At 45.0% G+C, this 23,316-nt stretch overlaps 1 protein-coding gene and 1 long non-coding RNA gene across 3 annotated transcripts in view; one reads left to right on the forward strand and one right to left on the reverse strand.

Annotated features, from left to right (window-relative positions):
- Positions 1-13,282, reverse strand: part of MOB3C (MOB kinase activator 3C) — a 32,462-nt gene extending 19,180 nt beyond the window's left edge. The window contains exon 1 of one of the 2 annotated variants that reach the window (XM_081868310.1): positions 13,173-13,282. The gene's annotated coding sequence lies outside the window, so the exon portion shown is untranslated. Of the gene's footprint in view, positions 1-6,105; positions 6,526-13,172 lie in introns of those variants that run through there. The other variant, XM_081868309.1, reaches the window with a different exon arrangement.
- A 3,515-nt stretch (positions 13,283-16,797) lies between these two features.
- On the forward strand, positions 16,798-20,826 carry LOC309344111. Its single transcript, XR_014157624.1, has 3 exons — positions 16,798-17,843; positions 18,904-19,124; positions 19,909-20,826. It is a non-coding gene; the product is annotated as an uncharacterized lncRNA (long non-coding RNA).
- The last annotated feature ends 2,490 nt before the right edge of the window (positions 20,827-23,316 follow it).

Below are 23,316 nucleotides of genomic sequence, written 5' to 3' on the forward strand. Positions count from 1 at the left end.
TGACTCTCCACCAACTGAGTCAATACAGTTCAAAGTGAAGATAGCTTGCTTGATTGTGTTCTTTCTTGTTCTGAGACCAGCAACCACAGTAAACAGAGGTACCATGGTTACATATAGCCCATACACTTTAAGATTCTCTGACTGGGCCTTAGCACTCCTGTAAATCTTAGAGTTGTGCACCAGCTCCATACACCATACATTTCTCCATCCAGGCAGGCAAGAAGCATTATCAGAGCTCAATAACATTTTCCAAGAAGGCATAGGGCTGTGGCCTGAGGAGAGTTCAGAGGGCCAAAGAGAGGCATTTCTCGTATGGATACATCTCACATCCCCTAAAATTCCAAGCCATTACAGTCCACACAAGGTAGCTGAACTCCATTGCCTTTCATGCTGCCCAAATGTGGCCTCCAAGCAGCGTTTGAAATTCGCCAGGCGAATTTTGCACCTGGTTATCAGCCACTTGCAACCAAGTGAAGATGCCTGGGTACCAGGATGGCCCCTGATGGCTCCACCATCTGGAGGTGTATGCCTGGGGATCATTGGATCTTGACTGTTTTCTCACACTAGCAACACATCCTGTAGAATTTATCCCCTGTATTTTATCTGCACAATCAGAATGAACTTCAGTAACCAAAAAGTTGTATTGAAAAATATGACTTTCAAGCCATCTGCCCCCAAAATGGCAATGAGGCATTCCATTTTGGCAACTGTAACTCTGGTTTAATAATATTATTATTATAATAATATAATATTTTTTTATTTATACCCCACCCATCTGGCTGGGTTTCCCCAGCCACTCTGGGCGGCTTCCAACAAAATATTAAAATACAGTAGTCCATCAAACATTAAAAGCTTCCCTAAACAGGGTTGCCTTCAGATGTCTTCTAAAAATCTGGTAGTTGTTGTTCACTTTGACATCTGGTGGGAGGGCGTTCCACTGGGTGGGTGCCACTACCAAGAAGGCCCTCTGCCTGGTTCCCTGTAACTTGGCTTCTCGCAGTGAGGGAACCGCCAGAAGGCCCTCGGAGCTGGACCTCCATGTCCAGGTAGAATTATGGGGGTGGAGAACCTCCTTAAAGAGCCATTTGGTGCTTAGCTTATATATGTGAATTTCTAACCCTGCCCCCAACCCAATTTCAGATGAACTGTGCCTTGCAGCTGAAGCTAAAAGTGAAACCAGGGCCTTGGCTGTCAAGAGCCATGATCAGAGAGCAGGAAGAGGCAGACTCAGTAGTTGTCTCAGAACTGAGCCTCTGGCTAGCAGGACACTCATCTCCATAGCTGCACTGCAGACGGAGAGCCACAGATGCCTGTGATTCACTTCCCCTTCCTCTCTGAAACCTCCATGCCCAGGGCCACCTCTTCCATGTTAACTGTCCACTTCCCTTGTAATTTCTCAGATGCGCACTCTCAATCCCCTTTCCAGTCATCACCGTAACATTCCAAACTCTGCAGAAAGTAGAAGTAGATTAACTCTTTGAATGAGTAGCCGTAAGTAAGTCGTTCAGCCTTCAGTGGAGCTTACTTCCTGGTAAATGTGACTAGGAGCGCTGTCTTAGAATGGCAGACCCAGATAAAATTAGGCACGCTCATCACATTTCACTATCCATCACAGTACTTCAGAACACAGCCAGTCAGACGATTCTTCCATCTAGCTCAGGATTGTCTCAATCAGAAACAGACAACTTCTAGATGTTGTTCGACTAGAACACCCATCATCTCTCCTGGGGCTGAAGGAAGTTGTACAGCAACAACCTCTGGAGGGTACCACATTGCGTAACCCTGGTCTGCACGGACTGGCAGTGTCTCTCAAGGGTTTTAGAGAAGGTGTTTTTTGTTGTTGTTGTTTGCTATCTGGAGATTCCAGACAGGGCTGACTCTGGGCTGGATAGTGCCCAGTTGTGGGCCTTGTGGCATGGTTCTGTTCTACAGCCAGCCTGTAGGACCTAAAGACCTATCACTTGGCTTCCATATCACAGAGGTGGACAAACCATGTTGCTCCCAGCAAGTCTGAATTCACAAGGTCAGTAAAGAAGGTTGTCAATCAGTAAAGCTGGACCATGCTTTGACAGCCCCCATCTCCTTGACATTGAAACACCAATTGCTTCATTTCCTACCCCAACACACACAAAAAGGTGTTACTTGGTATAATAGCAATTGATTAATGTTAATAAAATTTCAATATGAGTATGCATTTAAGCAATACCTGATTGTTTCCAACAATTCTAGACATCCAAAAATATAAAATACTGGGGAACCTGAATTCATCTTTGCCATCTGATGAAGCAAGAATAGTGATTAATAGGATGTAATCATATCAGACTACTCATTGTAATGATATACAGAGTTGGTATAGTCAAGGCCCATGCATACCTGTGCATCCATTTTAATCGTTAGGATTTGCCTTGTACTTGAACCCCATAGCAGGATGGGAGCAGGCAGCAAAAAACGAGTATACCAATACAGTATGGTGTAAAAACAATTTGAAACCTGTTTGGGGCACTGCAGTTACTCTGTAGTAAAACAAGTTGAGACATTAAGTTTGGGCTACTTTCAGCACAAGCTACTGGGGAAATGATAGACTGCTAATCTGACGGGTGATTCCCATCTCCTGACCTTATCCTTGACTTTATCAAGTATTTAAATATTTGCATGAAGACTGAAGAAAATGCCCCCAATGCCTATGGCAAGCTGCTGTTGAGAAACTGGCTCTGCCTTCACTTTATCTGCCAGGCAGATAGCAGCACATTGTTCATGGTCATTGCACTGCACATCCATCTCTTTTACAGATATTTGCTGAGGTGTACACTTTATCTAGTTCACAAACCTTATGTGCAGCTCTCCCTTCCACAAACATCTGGCTGACATGGGAGCATTTAGATGGATTTTTCTAGATTCCGGGCAAGCGGCTTAAGGGCAGAATTCACACAGCCATCTTTTATCATACACCAACTTCCATCCAATTGGACTGAGTAAAAAACTGCTAATACAAGTGAGCTGCAATGGTTTTCTTCTCACGTTAATTCTGTTCCCATGAATAGAGAAAAGGCATGTCAAATTATAAAAGCTTATCACTTGGTAACTGCTCCCTTAAGAAGAACAGGCCTTCTGTGTAATCAGGAATGGCAAGGCTGGGAGAAGGTCCATAGCTCAGTGATAAAACATCTGCTTTGCATGCCAAAGGTCCCAGGTTCAATCCCTGGCATCTCCAGGTAAAGTTGGGAAAGACTCTTAGTCTGAAACCCTGGAGAGCCACTGCCAGCCAGTGTCAGCAATACTAAGCTAGATAGGCCAAAGGTCCTACTCAGTATTAGACAAATTTTTAAAATTGTAAATATAAAAACAGTTGGAAGCAACAGCACACACACAAATCAATTCAAATTCAACTGGGATATAGATTTTAGAAGGCTTGTTGGAAGATTAATGCCTTTAGCAGTAAAGGTCCAAGGCATGAAAGATTCCAGAAGACAAATATCAAGTCCTAAGAGCATAATATCAAATAGAGTTGCTGATCAAATACTGTCCAGTTCCAAAGATCAAACGACATCTGTGGAATACCAAGCTCCAAAAAGTTCTCAGATACTGTATTAACATCAGCTATTTAATATGACTACGCGTTAACTATTCTGCTATTTAAATATCAATTGCCAATGGCTCTCAAATGTTGAAACTGACTATTCCATACAGAAATAAAATATATTAACGCTGAATATTTAGCAAATCTTCGATATAAATATTGACAAATGAGGATGTAGCAGAGGATTGAGGGATTCCAAGTGTTCCCCTGAACTCTTATTAATTAATTTTGTATACTGCTCTTCACCTGAAGATCACAGGGCAGTTCAGAACTATTCATGATGTAAAACTCACTCTCAAGTATTTGCTTTCCAGAGACTACCTTTTCAGCTATCTAAATATTATGGAAAATTCCAGAGTTTGATTCCAAGGAAATGGCTGTAAAAAGAGGTCATTGGCTGGTGTGTGTGTGTGTGTGTGGAGGGAGGGAGGGAGGGAGGGAGAAAAACAGAGACATAGAGAGATTGCAGAGTATAGGCTAGTCTACTTGCCTGACAGGAAGTCTTGAAAAAGGAACTGCAGGAAAATGCAGTTATTCATGGCAAAGAGCAAAGCTGCGAGAGAGCCCTACAGCAAATGGACAGAGAGTGTTGAAAACACCTTTGTTGTGGCCTTCATGTTTGGATTTGGTTCCCAGATGGTTCTGACACTGGAACTAACGCGGAGCTGTTCACAATCAGCTGTCCTGGGAAAACTTGGTTTCATGTGTGCTTTCCCTAACAAGCAAATAGCCGCTTTGGGTTATCAGCAGGAAAATGATAAGGGGGGTGGCACTGAAGTCCCCCCCCCCAGTGTAACAGTTCTAAAACAGTTGGATGGTGTCTTGTACACTTCCTTCCGCCAAGCTGATGTCAAAAGTATTGCACTGCTTTCCTATGGACCACATCAGTGAGGCTGGGGGGGGGGGGGAGTCTTCTCATCCAGGCAGCCCATGACCTCCATGCACACTGCCCAGGCTTGCACCCTAAATAGGTCACTTCGGTGCTAGTAACTCAGCAAAAACAACACAGGAGGCAGCAGTTGTGAGTTACTGGTCTTTGCAGCTACCGCAGGCGCTGTGATTCTCCAGAGGGTTGACTTGAGCCCCAAAGCTGCACTCTATTTTTTCTGAAAACAGACAGATGCCAAGAGTGGGCTCTGATTCCTCAATAGTAAGAAATTCTGCACATGACCAGAGGCACTGTTATGGTAGGTCTTAGCCACGGTATGCAAAAAAGATTCAGGGATTGAGCCCTGGCATACAGGAGCAGTAGGTCAGCGAAAGGTAGAAGAACCTTTGCTAGGATAGATTTTTGCCACCTTCACCAGCCTCACAATTATAAGGCACGGACAACGCACTTCCCCTCCCAGGTGTGGCCTACCTTTGCTTTGCCCAACCTGATGCCCTCAAGATGTTGTTGGACTACACTTGCCACCCCTGATTATTGGCCATGCTGACTGGGACTGATGGGAACTGTAGTGTGAAACATCCGGTTGGCACCAGGTTAGGGAAGACCGTTTGAAGTGTCTGCTGCAACACTTCAGCAAATTCATGAATTTTATTATTTTAGTGGGGCAGCAACAACACTATTCATATCAGGCAGGTGTCTTTGCTGAATTCTTGTTTTTGTCTAAACATTTTTGTTTAGCCAAGCCTACCGGTTGTTTAGAAAATAATTTTCTTACTGTTAACTTTTCTAAAGTCTTAAATTATTGCAGTTACCTTTCCTTACTGATAATTTTTGTTTTGAAATCAAGCAGTGTACAGATAACTTGCAACTTGCACACATTAAACTTGTGTGCGTTCAGCTTCATGCCCTTGGATAAATATATGGTGGCAAAAAGAGGACAGACATGGGGGGGGGGCTTTGGCAATCCCAGCTACCTAATGTGTTTTGACTATACACGATTTTGGCTTTATGCCCTATCTCTGGAAAGCAACCCTGGCATAAGTTGAGAGTTGCTTGCATAACTTCCATGAAATAAAATAATTAAAAGAAAACCTTGAGAATAGTGACTGGCGATTAGGAAATTATAAATCCAGGGGGCACACAGACATAGCGTGCCATCTCAGCCAGCCTATTCTCTGCTTCAAACACAGAGGCACCAGTTCTCAGTCCACACCATTACGCGCTGATTCAGCCCGTCTACCTACCAGGATAGTCTGGCACTGCGCTCTCCCGTTTCCTTGGTGCCGTTGCCAAGCGGCAACTGGCAGGCCTCCAGCGCCAACAAGCGCCCCCCAGCCCGCCCGCCCCCAGCCCGGAATAGCGCTGACAAACTCGCTCCTGGATGTTTTCTGCTCCAGAAAACCGCTCTGCTCCCATTTGTTTCTCTCGCCAGCAACCAGCTCCTCCGGCAGCCGCGCGCCTCTCTTGCAAATATTTGCAAACGCCTTCTCGAGCCATTTCCCCCACTCACCGGGGTTGAAAAGTTCAGAAACTCCAGGGCTGCGAAAGGTTCCAAGAGAGAGGCTTGGCCTGGAGATTTGCCACGCTCCGATCAAACTTCTTTGTGAAACGGGGCAGAGGGGGAGGGAGAGATACTCACCGCCTCCTGCGCAGCCGAGCCGAAGAAAAGTTGCTCCCTCTGGAGCCAAGGAGAAGGATCCCTGCCGCCCTCCTTAAAAGTGCCCGCGGCTTACCAAGAGCGCTGCAGTGAAGGATCCCACGCAAGGAACCTTGGCTGGAGGAGTTTTCATTAAAGAAACTTCGGGGCTTTTTCTCTCTCCGCGATAGTGATGTCACATCCTGACGGTGTCCATAGAAGAGTACAGCTGTCCTTGCAAGCAGCAGCGTGCCAACCCTTTCTTTCAGCCTCCCGGGCTACGCCTCCCTAACTCACTCCGGGAGTGGGGGCTGCTACTCGCTCTCCCTCTCTCTGAGTGCAATCAAAACTTTTTCTTTTCTTTTTCTTTCTTTTTAATTTTCTCCATTTTCTCTCCCCCTTATCCTTTCTTTCTCTTTCTCTTTCTCCGTTTTCTTCTTCTTTCTCTCTCCCCCCCCCTTTCTTGGCTCCCGATTAAACGGGAGTTTTAGGTCCCATGAAAATTCCCCGTAGCAAAAGATTGGGGGTGGGGGTGGGAAGACGCCGCAACGTAATTCAGATTTCTGCCCCGACTCCTCCTGCTCTTCACAAGTGCCAGCCCAAGAATTTAGCCTTCCCTGGACACTTGAAAAATAGCCAGTGTTATCTGGCAGCCAAAGAAAGCAAATAAATGACCCCAGTCCAAATTTTTCTGCCATCTCAGGAGACGAGAGCATTCCTTGCAAGGCGGGGTTGGGGGGAGAGAATCATGTGGAGGAGTTGGCAAAAGGCATGTGCTGAGCTCACTGGATGTGCAGGCATTTAAAATGCAGCTAAGTCACTCTTTTCTCAATTTGAACTACAACTGGTTTTGAAGGAAATGCAGTATTTCACAACAGAAGAGATATGAATTACAGCTAACAGTATGTGTACACCACTTACCAAAGGAGTAGCAGGAGCACACTGGATTCAAAGTCCATAGGACTTTGGACACAGCCACCGATAACAGAGTGAAGGATTGAGGATATGAATGAATTTGTCACATATAAAAGTGACTTTGATTCTCCCTTGTGATGCTTCTGTGCACGCTCATATAGTTTAAATATATAAAGGTGCTGCTGTGTACAGTAGTCATACAACTGGTATTCTGAAGTATGCCACCTCTAACCATGGAGGAAGAGCACAGCCATTATGTCTAGTAGCCACAGATAGCCTTATCCACGAATTTGTCTAATCCTCTTTTAAAGGCATCTAAGTTGGTGGCCAGGGACGCGGGTGGCGCTGTGGGTTAAACCACAGAGCCTAGGGCTTGCCAATCAGAAGGTCGGCGGTTCGAATCCCAGTGACGACGGGGTGAGCTCCCGTTGCTCAGTCCCTGCTCCTGCCAACCTAGCAGTTCAAAAGCACATCAAAGTGGAAGGTAAACGGCATTTCCATGCGCTGCTCTGGTTCGCCAGAAGCGGCTTAGTCATGCTGACCACATGACCCGGAAGCTGTATGCCGGTTCCCTCAGCTAATAAAGCGAGATGAGCACCGCAACCCCAGAGTCAGCCACAACTGGACCTAATGGTCAGGGGTCCCTTTACCTTTACTAAGTTGGTGGCCATCATTGGAAGCAAGTTCCACAGTTTAAGTCTGCTCTGTGTGAAGAAGGTAAAGGTAAAGGTAAATGACCCCTGGACTGTTAAGTCCAGTAATAGGTGACTATGGGGTTGCGGCACTCATTTTGCTTTCAGGCCGAGGGAGCCGGGGTTTGTCCACAGACAGCTTTCCAGGTCATATGGCCAACATGACTAAACTGCTTCTGGCACAACAGAACACCATGACGGAAGCCAGAGTACATGGAAATGCTGTTTACCTTTCGCCGCAGCAGTACCTATTTATTTACTTGCATTGGTGTGCTTTCGAACTGCTAAGTTGGCAGGAGCTGGGACAGAGCAACGGGAGCTCACCCATCGCAGGATTTGAACTGCCGACCTTCTGATCGGCAAGCCCAAGAAGCTCAGTGGTTTCTCAGTCCTGAATGCTCCAACATTCCATTTCATTGGATGTCCATGGGTTCTAGTGTTATGAGAGGAGAAAAATGTTTCCCCACCCACTTTATCCACACTGTGCATAATTTTATACACTTCTATCATGTCTCCACTTGCTTGCTTTTAATTTAAAATTTAATTTAATTTTTAAAGTGCCAAATGCTGCAACTGACAATGCTGAACTATACAGTTGTTGGACTACAACTTCCATCATCCCATTGGTCATGTTGGCTGGCGGTGGAAGGAGATAGAGCCCAGAGGGATTCAGGTTCCCCATCCCTGGGCGACACAGAGCGTCGGCTGCTCCTCACTTCACACGGGAGTGAATCCTAGTTTATCTTGGAAGTGTCAAAGACTGAAGCTGGGGCATTCTGCATCCAAAGCAGGTGTCCTACAACTCTGCTACAGCCCTTTCCTCCATATGGAACAAAAAGTCAAAAAATCAAATGCACATTCTACACAAAATGAGGTTGCGTGTGTATGTGTGAAAATAAGACACACCAGAGACTTGCAACTAGTATTCCTCTAAAAACAACCTTTGAGCTGTCTTTCATTAGGTGTATCCAGCTCGAAAGGACTGTGGCACCAGGGACTTGTATGTGTGAAAGAGCATGGAGCTGGTCCACCCCTCTTTATCATAATGCATGCCACAACCCATGCCATGTATGGAGTGATCACACTGCAGCACACATTGTGTTGCAGAACATGCTACCAGAAAGCAAAGGAAAGAGCCTTGCGGTCACTCCCAGGCATTCTACTCATTGAGCATTTATCTTGAAGAGTTTGCACAAAGTTTATAGGGAGGCTACACAGTGTTAGCTGTTTGCCGAGAATTCATTCTGAAATGCTATATTATTTGTTTGCAGAGAGGTGCTATGGCATTGGACTGGGCAATTGTTATCTCCTAATTTCCAAGGCCTTTCTCCATCACTGTCCTTACTGTCAAAAGTCTGGTTTTGTTTTGCTTTTGTTGTTTGGAGGTTTTATTGTGCAAGAGCTCCAAGTCCACTTTAACTGCACAACCTGAATTTACAGGGATGTAACCCGATCTCAGGGGACGCGGGTGGCGCTGTGGGTAAAACCTCAGTGCCTAGGACTTGCCGACCGTATGGTCGGCGGTTCGAATACCTGCAGTGGGGTGAGCTCCCGTCATTCGGTCCCAGCTCCTGCCCACCTAGCAGTTCGAAAGCACCTTTAAGTGCAAGTAGATAAATAGGTACTGCTTTATAGTGGGAAGGTAAACGGCGTTTCCGTGTGCTGCGCTGGTGCAGGCTCGCCAGAGCAGCTTCTTCACGCTGGCCACATGACCCGGAAGTGTCTCCAGACAGCGCTGGCCCACGGCCTCTTAAGTGAGATGGGCGCGCAACCCTAGAGTCGGACACGACTGGCCCGTATGGGCAGGGGTACCTTTACCTTTTTTTAACCGGATCTCACTTACGAAAGAGCGGCAGCCTGGAAGCATCTTTAGCCAAGCAACACCTGTGTGCCTTTCAGTGCCAAACGACAAATTCCTTGACTTAAACTACTCCCAAATGCATTCACCGCCTGCCCCTATAAAAAATCAGCTGAATAGGACAGGGAGTGAGGGAGGATTTAGACTGGGGCTCTGGTGCAGAGGAAAGGAAAGCCCAATCCTTGTCTCCATACCTGAGCCTTATACCAAATCCTCCACCCGTCAGGAGTTCCAATCCCAGAACTCCAATGGAATGTGTGGTTTGACCCTAAGCATGCCTGATTCTGCTGAGCCATCAAGACTGCAGAGAGAGCGTAGCCCTAATTTCTGCCATAGGGTTTCTCTACACACTTAGGTATTGTGGATTACAAATGGGACCTGCAACAAAACACTGCTCTGTGGGGTGCTCCTGTTCTTGTTTCCAGCCATCCAGGCGTGCCCTCTTCCAGGACACTCCATTCCACTCCCCCTCAACAGAGCACGCTCAGTCCTCATCTTCATACCTAACTTGTTTTGTCTTTTGAGTCCATAAAGAGATGCAAATCAGGCCTATTGAAAGCAGCCAGTCAACTCATGCACTGGCCAAGGTCCCCAGGAGCTCAGAAGGGCCCAGCGCTGACTGACCCAATCATATTGCCACCCAAGCATTGGGACCCAGGCTGGCCATTTTAGTGGGAGGTGGGCTTTACTTTGCATTCTTACTAAGTCTTTTGGTAGTGGTTTCCCCAGGGAGATGGCTTTGGAGTCTTCCTTTTTATTTTTTTATTTTTATTGCTTGCTTTTTCTTGCCAAAGGCAAGAAATTTCCACACACCTCATTTGCGTTTGTAGCAAAAATGAGGCCAGGAGGCACAATTGGATGTACAGATAAATCTAATAAACAGAAATATGGCTGTACCCCCCCCCCAGCAGAATGAATTCTTTTTTCTTGTTTGTATACTTAGCTTGACTTTATCTCCAGTGCAGTCAGGCAGAAACAACAGCTGTATTCGTAACATGCTGTTTATTTGTATCAGAACTCAATGTCCTGTCTGAACCCAACACCCCAATGTTTGGCCTAAAAACACTGCAAAGGGTACAAAAGCAGTCTTGCTTTGTGACTAGCTTGAAAGGAAGCCTGATAAGATTTTGATATTTCTTTGAAAATCATGTACTTTGAAAAACCACAAGCAACACATGGTGAGGAAGAGTGACTTGGATCCGGTGTTTACATGAAGAATGCCCTTGATACTGAAAAGGATATTGGGAACCACAACCAAAAGCGCAAATAAATCTGAAACCTCTACTAACAATAATTTTGGAGAGCAACGGGAGAAATAGGAATGCTTGAATTCTTGCATGGCAGCCTTCAGATATTTGAAGACAGCTATCACGTCTCCCCTTAAACTTCCCTTCTCCAAGCTAAACATACCCAGCTTTTTCAGTTGGTCCTCAGGATTCGGTTCCCAGACTACACCCTCCTCTAAATCCTCTCTAGTTTGTCCAAACCTTTCTTAAAATGTGGCTTCCACAACCAAACACACTACTCCAGCACAGATCAGGTGGACAGGTTACATTTGTACACATTTAACATAGCTAAACATGCAATAGTCAAGAAGAGAGAACTGCCACAATCTGGAGCAATCCTATGCATATTTGCTAGGAATAAAGTCCCACTGATAAAGCTGCAATAAGTCCCATGAAAACACAACGCTGCTGACTTCAGAGTAAACATGCACAGGATCACTTCCTGCATGATACTTTTTCTGCATGGGGAATCCCATCGAGTGTTCCTCTTGGAGAATCTGTGTGCAAAATGTGCACTCCGGCAGGCATGAAAATTACATGGATATCTCCTGCTCTGTGGTTTCCAAACCCTTGTACTGCAGTAAAATAATAATAATAATAATAATAATAATAATAATAATAATAATAATAATAATAATTTATTATTTGTACCCCGCCCATCTGGCTGGGTTTCCCCAGCCACTCTGGGCGGCTTCCATAAAAACCAGAAATACATTAAAATATCACAGATTAAAAACTTCCCTGAACAGGGCTGCCTTAAGATGTCTTCTGAATGTCAGATAGTTATTTATCGCTTTGACATCTGATGGGAGGGCGTTCCACAAGGCGGGTGCCACTACCGAGAAGGCCCTCTGCCTGGTTCCCTGTAGCTTTGCTTCTCGTAATGAGGGAACCGCCAGAAGGCCCTCGGCGCTGGACCTCAGCGTCCGGGCAGAACGATGGGGGTGGAGACGCTCCTTCAGGTATACTGGGCCGAGGCCGTTTAGGGCTTTAAAGGTCAACACCAGCACTTTGAATTGTGCTCGGAAACGTACTGGGAGCCAATGTAGGTCTTTCAAGACCGGTGTTATGTGGTCTCGGCGGCTGCCCCCAGTCACCAGTCTAGCTGCCGCATTCTGGATTAGTTGTAGTTTCCGAGTCACCTTCAAAGGTAGCCCCACGTAGAGCGCATTGCAGTAGTCCAAGCGGGAGATAACTAGAGCATGCACCACTCTGGCGAGACAGTCCGCGGGCAGGTAGGGTCTCAGCCTGCGTACCAGGTGGAGTTGGTAGACAGCTGCCCTGGATACAGAATTGACCTGCGCCTCCATGGACAGCTGTGAGTCCAAAATGACTCCCAGGCTGCGCACCTGGTCCTTCAGGGGCACAGTTACCACATTCAGGACCAGGGAGTCCTCCACACCAGCCCGCCCCCTGTCCCCCAAAAACAGTACTTCTGTCTTGTCAGGATTCAACCTCAATCCATTAGCCGCCATCCATCCTCCAACCGCCTCCAGGCACTCACACAGGACCTTCACCGCCTTCACTGGTTCTGATTTGAAAGAGAGGTAGAGCTGGGTATCATCTGCATATTGATGGACACCCAGTCCAAACCCCCTGATGATCTCTCCCAGCGGCTTCATATAGATGTTAAAAAGCATGGGGGAGAGGACGGTACCCTGAGGCACCCCACAAGTGAGGGCCCAGGGGTCTGAACACTCATCCCCCCCCACCACTTTCTGAACACGGCCCAGGAGGAAGGAGCGAAACCACTGTATGACAGTGCCCCCAGCTCCCAGCCCCTCTAGACGGTCCATAATAGACGGTAATAATAATAATAATAATAATAATAATAATAATAATAATAATAATAATGCCCCCATTTCCCATGGTGCATACAAGTTTTGTGCAAGGCTTTTCCTACAACCATGTAGCAAAAACATACATCCTCTACAAAGAGAACCTGAAGCAGCAAAAGCAGAGGAAAATCCCACTGGCTTAAGGCAGTCAGTGAATGAAAACAAAGAGGAAAGATCTGGTTTCATATCTCCCTGCCCTCTCGCTCTAGTCAGAGGCCCCATGTACCTGTAGCGAGTTTGCCATCCCACCCCCCACCCCGGTTCATGCCAAATCTGTACAGAGGCAAAGAAGGTGTCTTTTCTCACTAGCTGCCATAATACCCTCTCCGGTGCAAAGTGGGCAAGGCAGAACACTCTTATAAGTCGACCTTCTTTTCCCCATTACAACCAAACTGAACTGTGACAAACATTTCCTCTTTGGGTGACGTGAAGCAGATAAACAACCAAGCACTACAAAAAGGACAAAAAACTACAAACCTACCAGTGAAAAGATCCCCCACACTTTCCTTTGCATTCCAGCACAGCATAGGGCTGACTCCTGATCTGCAGATCAAGCAATTTGAGAGGCAGGAGGAGGAAGAAACCTAGAGGAAGGTTGAGTATTCTTCACTTCCTTGAGGCACTAGTGAGCTTGTGGGGGAAGGGACATTGACAGTCCCACTGGGCTCATCTGCTGCTCTGCATCGCGCTAACATGCTGTTCCCACCTCCAAGAGGTCTCTTCTCAGGCTAGATCTTCAGCTTGATGCCCACCAGCAGAGCTTACAAAGACAATTTGTACTATCTGAGCATTTATTCCGAATCCTCCTTGGAACTAATAAACTAATGTGTCACTATGTTTTATATTTACTTAGTTACTTTACCGTATTTACAGATCTCCAGACAACAAAGTTATCTGGATGACTTACAATGGCAAGTAGCACAATAAAATTCAGCAGAGAGTAAAGTCAACAAAGCAGCAACAAAGTATCTCTGAAAGACCAATATTCAAATAGTTTTAAAGGTTAAAGGCCCAATCCATGGGTAGGCAAACTAAGGCACGGGGGCCGGATCCAGCCCAATCGCCTTCTAAATTCAGCCAGCGAACGGTCCAGGAATCAGCGTGTTTTTACATGAGTAGAATGTGTCCTTTTATTTAAAATGCATCTCTGGGTTATTTGTGGGGCCTGCCTGGTGTTTTTACATGAGTAGAATGTGTGCTTTTATTTGTGAGGCATAGGAATTGGTTCATTTCCCCCCCAAAATATAGTCAAGCCCCCCACAAAGTCTGAAGGACAGTGGACTGGCCCCCTGCTGAAAAAGTTTGCTGACCCCTGGCCCAATCTTCTTTGAAGGTGTGATGGGGCCATAGGAGTTCGTGTATCTGTCTTCACCAGCAGAGGAGGAACTCTGCTCATCCTGGCTTTTCTCCCATTCCCTTAGCGTGTCCCTGGAATGTGGGAGGGGAGTATGCCGGTCCCGGACCTTACCATATTGCTTCTCCTTCCCATTGGGATCAATGGGAATGAAAATCCTTTTTGACAAAAAAACAAACAAACCAAGCATGACCCATCTTTGGATTTGGTGGTTCCTCTGCCACAACCATTCCTCCCTCCCATCCAACCCCGTAGGATTTCTCTGCAAACTTTTAAAAGGTCTTCACCAGGCACTGGAAAGAGTACAAAGTGGGTGCCCTGTGAACATCTCTAGAGAGTGTGTTCAACCCAATGTGTCCCACGTGGCTGGGACACTGAGAGAAGATCTTCTGGCTTCACAGTGAAATGAATACATGTTTGATATCAGCACATAACACTGAAATGGCTTATCTACATAAGACTGATCCGATATGCAGAAGCCTGTTTTCCTATGGGTGGGCAGACGTCTAGCTGCTCATTCTCCAGAATCAGAACTTGCTGCCTCCACCATATGTCTGGATGTGCCCCCCGAAGGGTAGACTACTGATCTGTCTGTCCTGTCCCATCCCCCCCACCAGACAGCTGATGCAATACGGACAATCTGCCCAGGAGACTCCTGGAAAAGATCCTGCATATTATACAAGCTGCTGAAAGCAAGAATTGGAAAGCAACTGAATCACATTGCCAAGATTGAGCAAACTGAGAGAAGTATTACTCATAGGTTCCTGTAACATTGTGCATATGGGGGAAACTACAAAGGACAATGATAAGTCACAAAGGACACCTGTGAGCAAAGTCCATCAGGTTCACCTGCATTCCAGAGAAAATACTTTGCTCTGAAGCAGGACTGGTCTGGCTGTTTCCATTCTTCTGGATGTGCAGGCATGGGGTGCATCAGCATGACTTACAGGTTTTAGGACTGACTACTGCAGGGGCAGGGAACTTTTACCCCCCCCCCACTAGGGTGAATGCCAACTTCCCTCCTCCTTTCTCCTTTCCAGCTCTCTAATTCCTTCCCTAGGCTCCTTTCCCACCTGCCTGGGTTCTAGATCCTTGCTTACCTCGCATTGGGAATCCCACTGAGGAAAGAGAACAAGACTTTTAATTTCAGGGTCGTGGGTTCAATAGTAATAATAATAATAATAATTTATTATTTGTACCCCACCCATCTGGCTGGGTTTCCCCAGCCACTGGGCGGCTTCCAAAAAAAATATTAAAATACTCTAATACATCAAACATTAAAAGCTTCCCTAAACAGGGCTGCCTTCAGATGTCTTCTAAAAGTCTGGTAGTTGTTGTTCTCTTTGACATCTGGTGGGAGGGCGTTCCACAGGGCGGGCACCACTACCGAGAAGGCCCTCTGCCTGGTTCCCCGTAACTTGGCTTCTCGCAGTGAGGGAACCGCCAGAAGGTCCTCGGTGCTGGACCTCAAGCCCCACACTGGGTTAAATATTGCAGCATTTCAGGGGCTGGACTAGATGACCCCCGTGGTCCCTTCCAACTCTACAATGCAATGATTCAAAAGCAGGGAGCCAAGTGGGGATTTTGTCATATAAAGGAGAAAACTACTGCTTCCCAAGGATGTTCAGCAATGGAAAGCAGCCCATCCGGGTACCAGGGCTCCATTGTAACATGTAGTCTTGTACGAGGCAAGATTTGTTTAGGTGCAAATCAGGGATGTCTCAGGAAATGGGCACTCTATGCAGGGCTGCCCTTGGGCCTGCTTCAGAAGCTCCAGCTGAGGGAGAATGTGGAGGCCAGGCAATGATGGGGCCATGGGGCCAATAACATGTGGTGCCATTGTTAAAACATCTGCATTGGCTGCCCATCTGCTACCCAGCCAGGTTCAAGGTCCTTGTGTTAATTTACAAAGCCCTGAACAATGAAATCTAGGGTATTTAGGGATCTCCTAAATGCTTATATTCCAACTCAGTCACTGAGATCATCTGCACAAGTAACGTTGCTTAACCCCCCAAGCTGGTGAGGCTCATCTGACAGCAACAAGAAACCAAGCCTTTAGTGTCACCCACCCAGTCCTGTGTAATCTTCTGCCAATAGAAATTCAGCAGATGCCTTCTGTTTCAACCTTCAAATACCTGCTGAAAACTTTGCTATGCTGCCAGGCTTATGTAGGTAATTAAGAAAACATCCTTCCGTAATGCTCTCCAATTTTGAATGCTTACTTTTTTTTTTTTAATTGAAACCATAATGGACCCTGTTTAGCTTTGCAAGCGTGCTAGCAGTTTTATTGTGGCATCACTGGTATATAGACAGTGTTTTAAACTGCTTTGATATTGTTTATGATATAATGGTACACACACACACCCTAATTTTTGGGTAGCCTTGTTCTATTTCCTAACTGACAGACACTCAATTACCCAAGTTTGCTATTACAAGTTAATCTGCCATCAATAAACAACAAGAATAAAAGTGGCACCAAGCAGAACAGTAACTGGCTGAAAGCCAATGCATAGTTGATTAGCAGACTTTGAAGCTGCTATTAATAGATCTCTACAGGATATACCCAATATGCAAAGTTTTAGGGGAAGTCAAGTTATAGAATCAACAATGCATAGATTGTCTGCTAGCAAAGTTCGGCAGAAAAAATGTGTGAGAAAAAGTTCCAGACTTCTTGGGAAGAAGAATGAGTTTCTAAAGGTTTAGGAAGTAATTAATAACTTAGGACACAAATACTTATCAAACATTTCCTCTCCATTTTAAATAAAATCTAATAGCAAATAATGTTCAACTCTAGGTTGGTCACCTTTATGCTTTTGTCCAGGAAGCTTATTTAGCATAATTTCAATGATGCATAAATACCTGGTTACTAGTTAAAAGAAAATCAGTTAAAAGTTCTAGAAGGAAATGGCAGGTGGATGTAATATATGATCTTAAGGTTAATCATGCCAGATAAATGAGATCAAGTTTTGAGACTAGTGTCAGAGGGAAGCACAGCTGGATATTTTCAAACCCCCAAACTGAGTTTCACTAGGATATTTGATGCAATACCACAATGGAAATAACGTTTCTTACATTATTCTTATTTGTCATGTATATAGTACATTCAGTGAGCAGGGTGCTCTACTGAGGTGACATGATGCCCTCAAGGTGTTTTGGACTACATATCCCATAATCCATGTTGGCGGAGGCTGAGAGGAGCAGTAGTCCAGAACACAGGGAGGACACCATGTTGCCTGCCCCTGCTCTATCAAGTACAAGAGGCCTGGTCCCTGCCCAGAGGAGCTTTCAGTCTGAAATTCAACACATGTAAAACAATAAAGGAAGGGTGTGGCAGAGGTAAACAAGTAAAGCAACATGCAATTAAATTTCAGTTGTGTGTGCTTAGCCTTAATTACAGGTCTAGCTGCAGAAGGGAATGGAAACAAAGACGTTTTGTCAAGGGCTTCATAGATAAGGTGGGTTTTGAAGGAAGGAAGACAGCTGGCATCTCAAATGTGTTCTAGGAGACAGTACCAAGCCTACAGGGCAGCGAAGGGAAAAGGGCAAAACCTCCTGAGGTCCTCAGTATTGATGTTCATTTTTTCTTATTTCAGTGATCAGTCCATGAAAGCAAAAGTATCCACAAGTTGAAAGAAGGAAGCAGCCGTAGTGGGGGGATGAAAAGTAATGAACACACCAAGGACATTATGCTGTATGAACTGCTTGACCTCGTGATCTAAGGGAGCATCTTCCATTTCTACAATCACTCCAGCTGCAGTTCCCAGCATCTGATCCAATTTCAATTTTGCCTTATTGAAGGCAGGTGAAAATTCTAAATAGTAATTCAAACAGGGCCATAACCATTTGCTGAATATCATTATTAATATTCAGTGCTTTTTTTCTTTTAAAAATGTTTAGGGGTACTCTCATTTTCCTATTCATATTGAAATACTGCCCCTCAATGAGCCCATTCACAAAATGTTTAGGGGTATGTGTCCCCCTATGCCCCCCCCCAGAAAAAAAGCACTAAACCTTACTGGAAACACTGTCCTTCACTGAGCTGCTACAATCCTAAGCATACTTGCTAGAAAGTCTGTCACAAAGAACTCAGAAGCCCCTTTATAAGAAAACCATAAACAGGATTGAGCTGTGGTTGCATTTCTCTCCCCCAAAGCTGGTTGCCTTTGTGGCTCCTGTGGTTGTCCCAACCCCTCCTCCTTCCTACTCCTCCTGTGTCACTCTGTCATTTCCTGGAAGGGGAAAATATATATATATATGTGCTTATTCATTTCCTAAGGGCATATCTTGTGCCATTGTGCAATTGAAGATCTATTTTATGAGAGGTGTCTGGAAGCATCAGGTCTAAGCAAAACCAAACTGGTCACAGAGGGAATAAAACTGCATTCTAAAAATAAAGATTAATACCAGGGCTCCCCACCCCCCAGCTAGAACTCAATCCTGGCCCCTCTCAGGTGGTGCCATTGCCATTCTAAGAGAACGAGGGAGGTGTTCATGGTATGCTCCAGCACTTTTATAGAAGAATAGCACTGATTAATACTATGCACATAGAGAGGTTATTCAAATTATATGAAAAAGAGAAAGATTACACAAATTATCAGGGCTAAATTTACACTGGAGCCCAGAATCAGCTTTCAGTACCCAGGGTATGTCATGGAACTAGAAAAATCACAAATATGAAAAGTGCCTCAAAACTTGTACCCCTTCTAGATTTGCACTTTTATGTCTGTAAAAGAAAAGTGTCACTTCATCACTGATTTATTCCATCATTTAAGTACATGCACCAGGAAAGTCATGGTGAACTTCACTGATTTTTAGCCAATGGCAACCTAGATTTATTATTATTCCTTTGATTTCCAAGGTTCAGGCTGTGTCATTGTTTATGTAGCTAAAACAGTAGCATCCCCACACAAGAGGGAGATATCAACAGACTTCTGAAGACCCAAGGCTGGAAGAAGTACCCCCCCCCCAAAAAAAAACCCTCACACCTTTGGTGTGAAAAATCCTAAAAGGGAGGCCCCAAAACAGCCCAAGGTGGACTGAGCATACCAAGTGATCATGGAATGCTGACCAACTTTGGAGGTAGGTGGAATACGAGAATGGGATGGCACTGATGCCATCATCATCATCATCATCATCAAAATTTGTATACAAAATGAAAACACTAAATACGTAACAACAAAACTGTATGAATGTTCTGCCATATGATATATATACATTTTTTAAAAAACCCTCTGCACATAGCAAAGTAAATGTCAAAGTGAGAGCTTCTTGCTAATTATGCTATGGGGGGGGGGGTCTGTGCAGGGAAATTTTTGTATAGCAGAGCATTCCATTGTGTAAGCCTTCACCTACGGTCTGAAGTGGTACAACCCAGAAACAGATCTGCAACCTCATCACAAGTAGGCCTGGTGAAGCTTCACTTTTGCTATTCAGCAGAATGGGCTTTCCTGTTTAAAGAGGAAAGGGGGTGTTTTCTTATAGCGTGTAAAAACAAAGAGGATTCGTAATCAATTGTTGCTCTTTTAAACTAACAAACTTTTCACCTCCCTGTTTCAGGAAAATGAATTATCAGACTGGATTAGAAAAATGTAGAATCACATAAGGATTTTTACCCACTTCGATATCCAGATGGTGGGAAGTTGGGGATGGGGGGGGGGGGAGAGCTTTTAACAAGTAACTCTTAAAATGGTACAAAATTAAGCTCATCTGCTTTTTATGGCTTCAAAATTAGATTCGTGTTGCCTTTTGAGAAAAATCAAAGCCAGCAAACCTCTTCATCAGGCAGCATTTTCTTTCAGATCTGGCATTAGTTGAGCCTTTGCTTCATTCATTTCCATTCAAATGAATATTTTTTTTCCTTCAGGGAGAAGAAGGAATACATCATCTCTTCAGTTTTAATACAGTCAGCTGAGCTAAGAATTTCTGACCAGAAATGCTGATGGCACAAGGACATCCTAGGGATATTTATTAACACACTCCCCATGAAATAGATGTGAGCATTAAGATAGAACAAAAGCAATTTATTTCTATAGAATCTCCAGGTCATCTTTTTGCCACATGGCACCCTTGGCAGCTTAAAGATGATAAAGGTACACACCACACTTCATACATTATTAAGCATTAAGATTCACTTGCTTTCACCTTAAATGACAAAAAGCTTAGATACTTTGGGTACAGCACCTGCTAGCCACACTCACTCAACCTAGTGACAAAATAATGAAGGTCATTGGACAAATGTGGTCAGCACACCACAAATCAAAGTTTGGCATTGCCCAACATCCAACCAACCTTCTCACATTTATTTAACTTACATGCCACTTTATATTTCCACAGAAATCTCTAAGCAGTTTACACACTCCTACAAAAACTGTTTGAAACATGAGCCAATAGAGCTTCATGTATTAGGGCAGGCATCCCCAAACTCGGCCCACCAGATGTTTTGGGACTACAATTCCCATCATCCCTGACCACTGGTCCTGTTAGCTAAGGATGATGGGAGTTGCAGTCCCAAAACATCTGGAGGGCCAAGTTTGGGGGTGTCTGTACAGTGGTACCTCTGGTTACGTACTTAATTCATTCTGGAGGTCCATTCTTAACCTGAAACTGTTCTTAACCTGAAGCACCACTTTAGCTAATGGGGCCTCCCGCTGCGCCGCCAGAGCACGATTTCTGTTCTCATCCTGAAGCAATGTTCTTAACCCGAGGTACTATTTCTGGGTTAGCGGAGTGTGTAACCTGAAGCATATGTAACCTGAAGCGTATGTAACCCAAGGTACCACTGTATTAGGGCAAATGCAGACTGCCCCACCAACTACAGTTGGCCTTCATTCTGCCTATCATTGGCTGTGGTGCAATCTACTGTTGATCTCCCTGGTTTCTGCCCAACCCATCCCAGTGGGCACTAGGCAGCACTGCATATGACTTCTGTTTTGGTCTGGCTAAGAACAAGATGAGTGCCTGAGTCATTATCACATCTTAACTTTTCTGCATCTCGTTTCCGTCTGACCTCACCGTTTACAACTGCCTCTTTCTGGCCCAACCAAATCCCCCCCCCAAAAAAAACCCCCTGCTTCTATATACATGCAACTCAGGATAATGCTTCATGCATCTGATGGACTGCAGTACGCAAAAGCTTATTCCATTATCAACCTGTAGGTCAGTGCCACAAAACTCTTTTTCCTGAAAAAGATCTGCCTGACTACCTGTCTGGAAAGAGTGACTTGTGTTTAGCTCATATATTCAAACACAGAGCAAGATGGGATGGTCATTATGCTATAAAGGTCTTCATTGCCTTGTCATGTTTCTTAGGAAGCCAGGCAGCAAGTGCTCTCTCTCTCTCTCTCTCTCTCTCTCAGGTCTACTTGCAAGGAAGGTCCCTTGCTGCCTATTGTTATGTCCCTCACTGCATATCTTGTTCTTTATTTATTCCAGTGTTGATAGTTGTACATTTGCAATGCAACACACACACAAAAGGGGGGGACGGGACGACCCACCAGCATTAGAAGAAAAGACTGCAAACAAGTCAGAGCAATGAAAAGTGGCGTGGGAGACTGGCTGAAGAGCATGTAAAAAGAAGTGGCCAATTTTGCCCTCTTGTGGCTGTCTGTGTGATGAGCATTTGTTTCTCCAGCTTTCAAATGATTGTGCTGGAAGCATATACATTTTGCAATGATATGGTAGAGCAGGGGCAGAGAACCTGCAGGCCTCCAGACATTGATGCACTACCACTCCCAACAACCCGGACTGGCTGGAGCTGATAGGAGCTGGAGTCTAGCAACATCTAGGCTACAGGTTCGCAACCCTATCGTTGACATATGGCTAGAAAAGACAAGTTCCATATTCTGTGATTAATAACTCTTGTTGAAATCAGACAAAGAGAAGCTGGGTTCTTGTACCCCGATTTCTAAAAAATTCCAACTACCAAGCATACACCTTGATGCTGACGAGGAATGTAACATTAAATGAAACAGAAACCAATGTTTGCAAGAGTCTACTAATCGAATAAGCTGCATACTGAGTGTATATCCTTAATAACTTGCTTTTACCAGATTGAACATTTTATAACCAGAGTAACTGTCATAGTTCCTAGGAGGGAAGTTTATTTTTTATTTATTTGATTTCATAAGAAGAAAATATGCTAGGATCAGAATCACACAAATTTCCAAAGTCAGGGTGCCACCACTAAAAAGGCTGTCTCACTCTGGTCAGCACCTGTAGGACCCAGAGAAGGACCTCCAAGGAAAATCTCTATATGAAAGGCAGGGTCTTCTGTGAGTAGGCCACCCAGGTGTGCGCACACGCACACACACGCAGAGGGAGGGGAAGAGAGATAGAACTGGTATCTTGAATAGGTTACTGGTTTCAAATCTTGCCTCACCCATGGACTCAGCCAACGTAGCTCCCTCTCAGCCTCAGTTACACATTTCAACACGGGGATAAAAATGCTGATCTACTTCACAGGGTTAAGGTTACTGTACTAATGTTTGCAAACCATTCTGGACAGCTGAAAGTGCTGGAAATGCTGAGTGTTAACAGTTACTTATCTTTGCCCTGAATAACTGAAAAACACAAAGACCGCAAAACGTTTAAAGCAGGGCTGGCTAACCTGTGGCTGCCCGTATGTTGTTGGTCTACAACTCTCATCAGCTCTGACCACTGGCCCTGCTGGCTGAGGCTAATGGGAGGAAGGCTCCAACAAGATCTGGAGGGCCATGGCTAGCTGCCCTGCTTTCACAATGTCATTTAAATGAAGGCCTGCAGCTCTTTCATAGTTTAAAGGCTCCCAAAAGAAGTCAGCAAAATTGCACTTCCCACACCCAACCCACCACTCTTTTTTGATAAAGATGCAGTTGCCCACCCACAGTCTTGTCAATAGTGCATTCCACTCTGCTTCTCTAGGCCTCTCCAGGTCACAGTGATTCACTGTTCCCATGGCGACAAGCGGAGCAACAGGTCTGAGGAGGAGGAATGGGGACAGCCTAATGTGTAAGATCTAACATGCTTCCTCCCCTGGAGCCAAAGCCAGGAGTAATGAATGAAACATTCCGGTCTATGCACAACAGCACCTCACCTTCCCTCATCTAAGCCGGCACAACATTGCTTCAGAGGGTAACTTTTGAGACTTGAATTCTATAGGTAAACATATGGCAGAGAATTTGGTTCGTAACACTCCAGATTAAGTTCCAACCTTAATATTTGTGGGACTGTGCACAAGTGAAAGTTTGGAAACAAGGCTTCCCCTCTAATTGCCCCTCTGTGGCTGAAGGATCCT

The sequence above is a fragment of the Podarcis erhardii genome (assembly GCF_964252035.2).
Source record: "Podarcis erhardii genome assembly, chromosome: 6".
Classification (NCBI taxonomy): domain Eukaryota; kingdom Metazoa; phylum Chordata; class Lepidosauria; order Squamata; family Lacertidae; genus Podarcis; species Podarcis erhardii.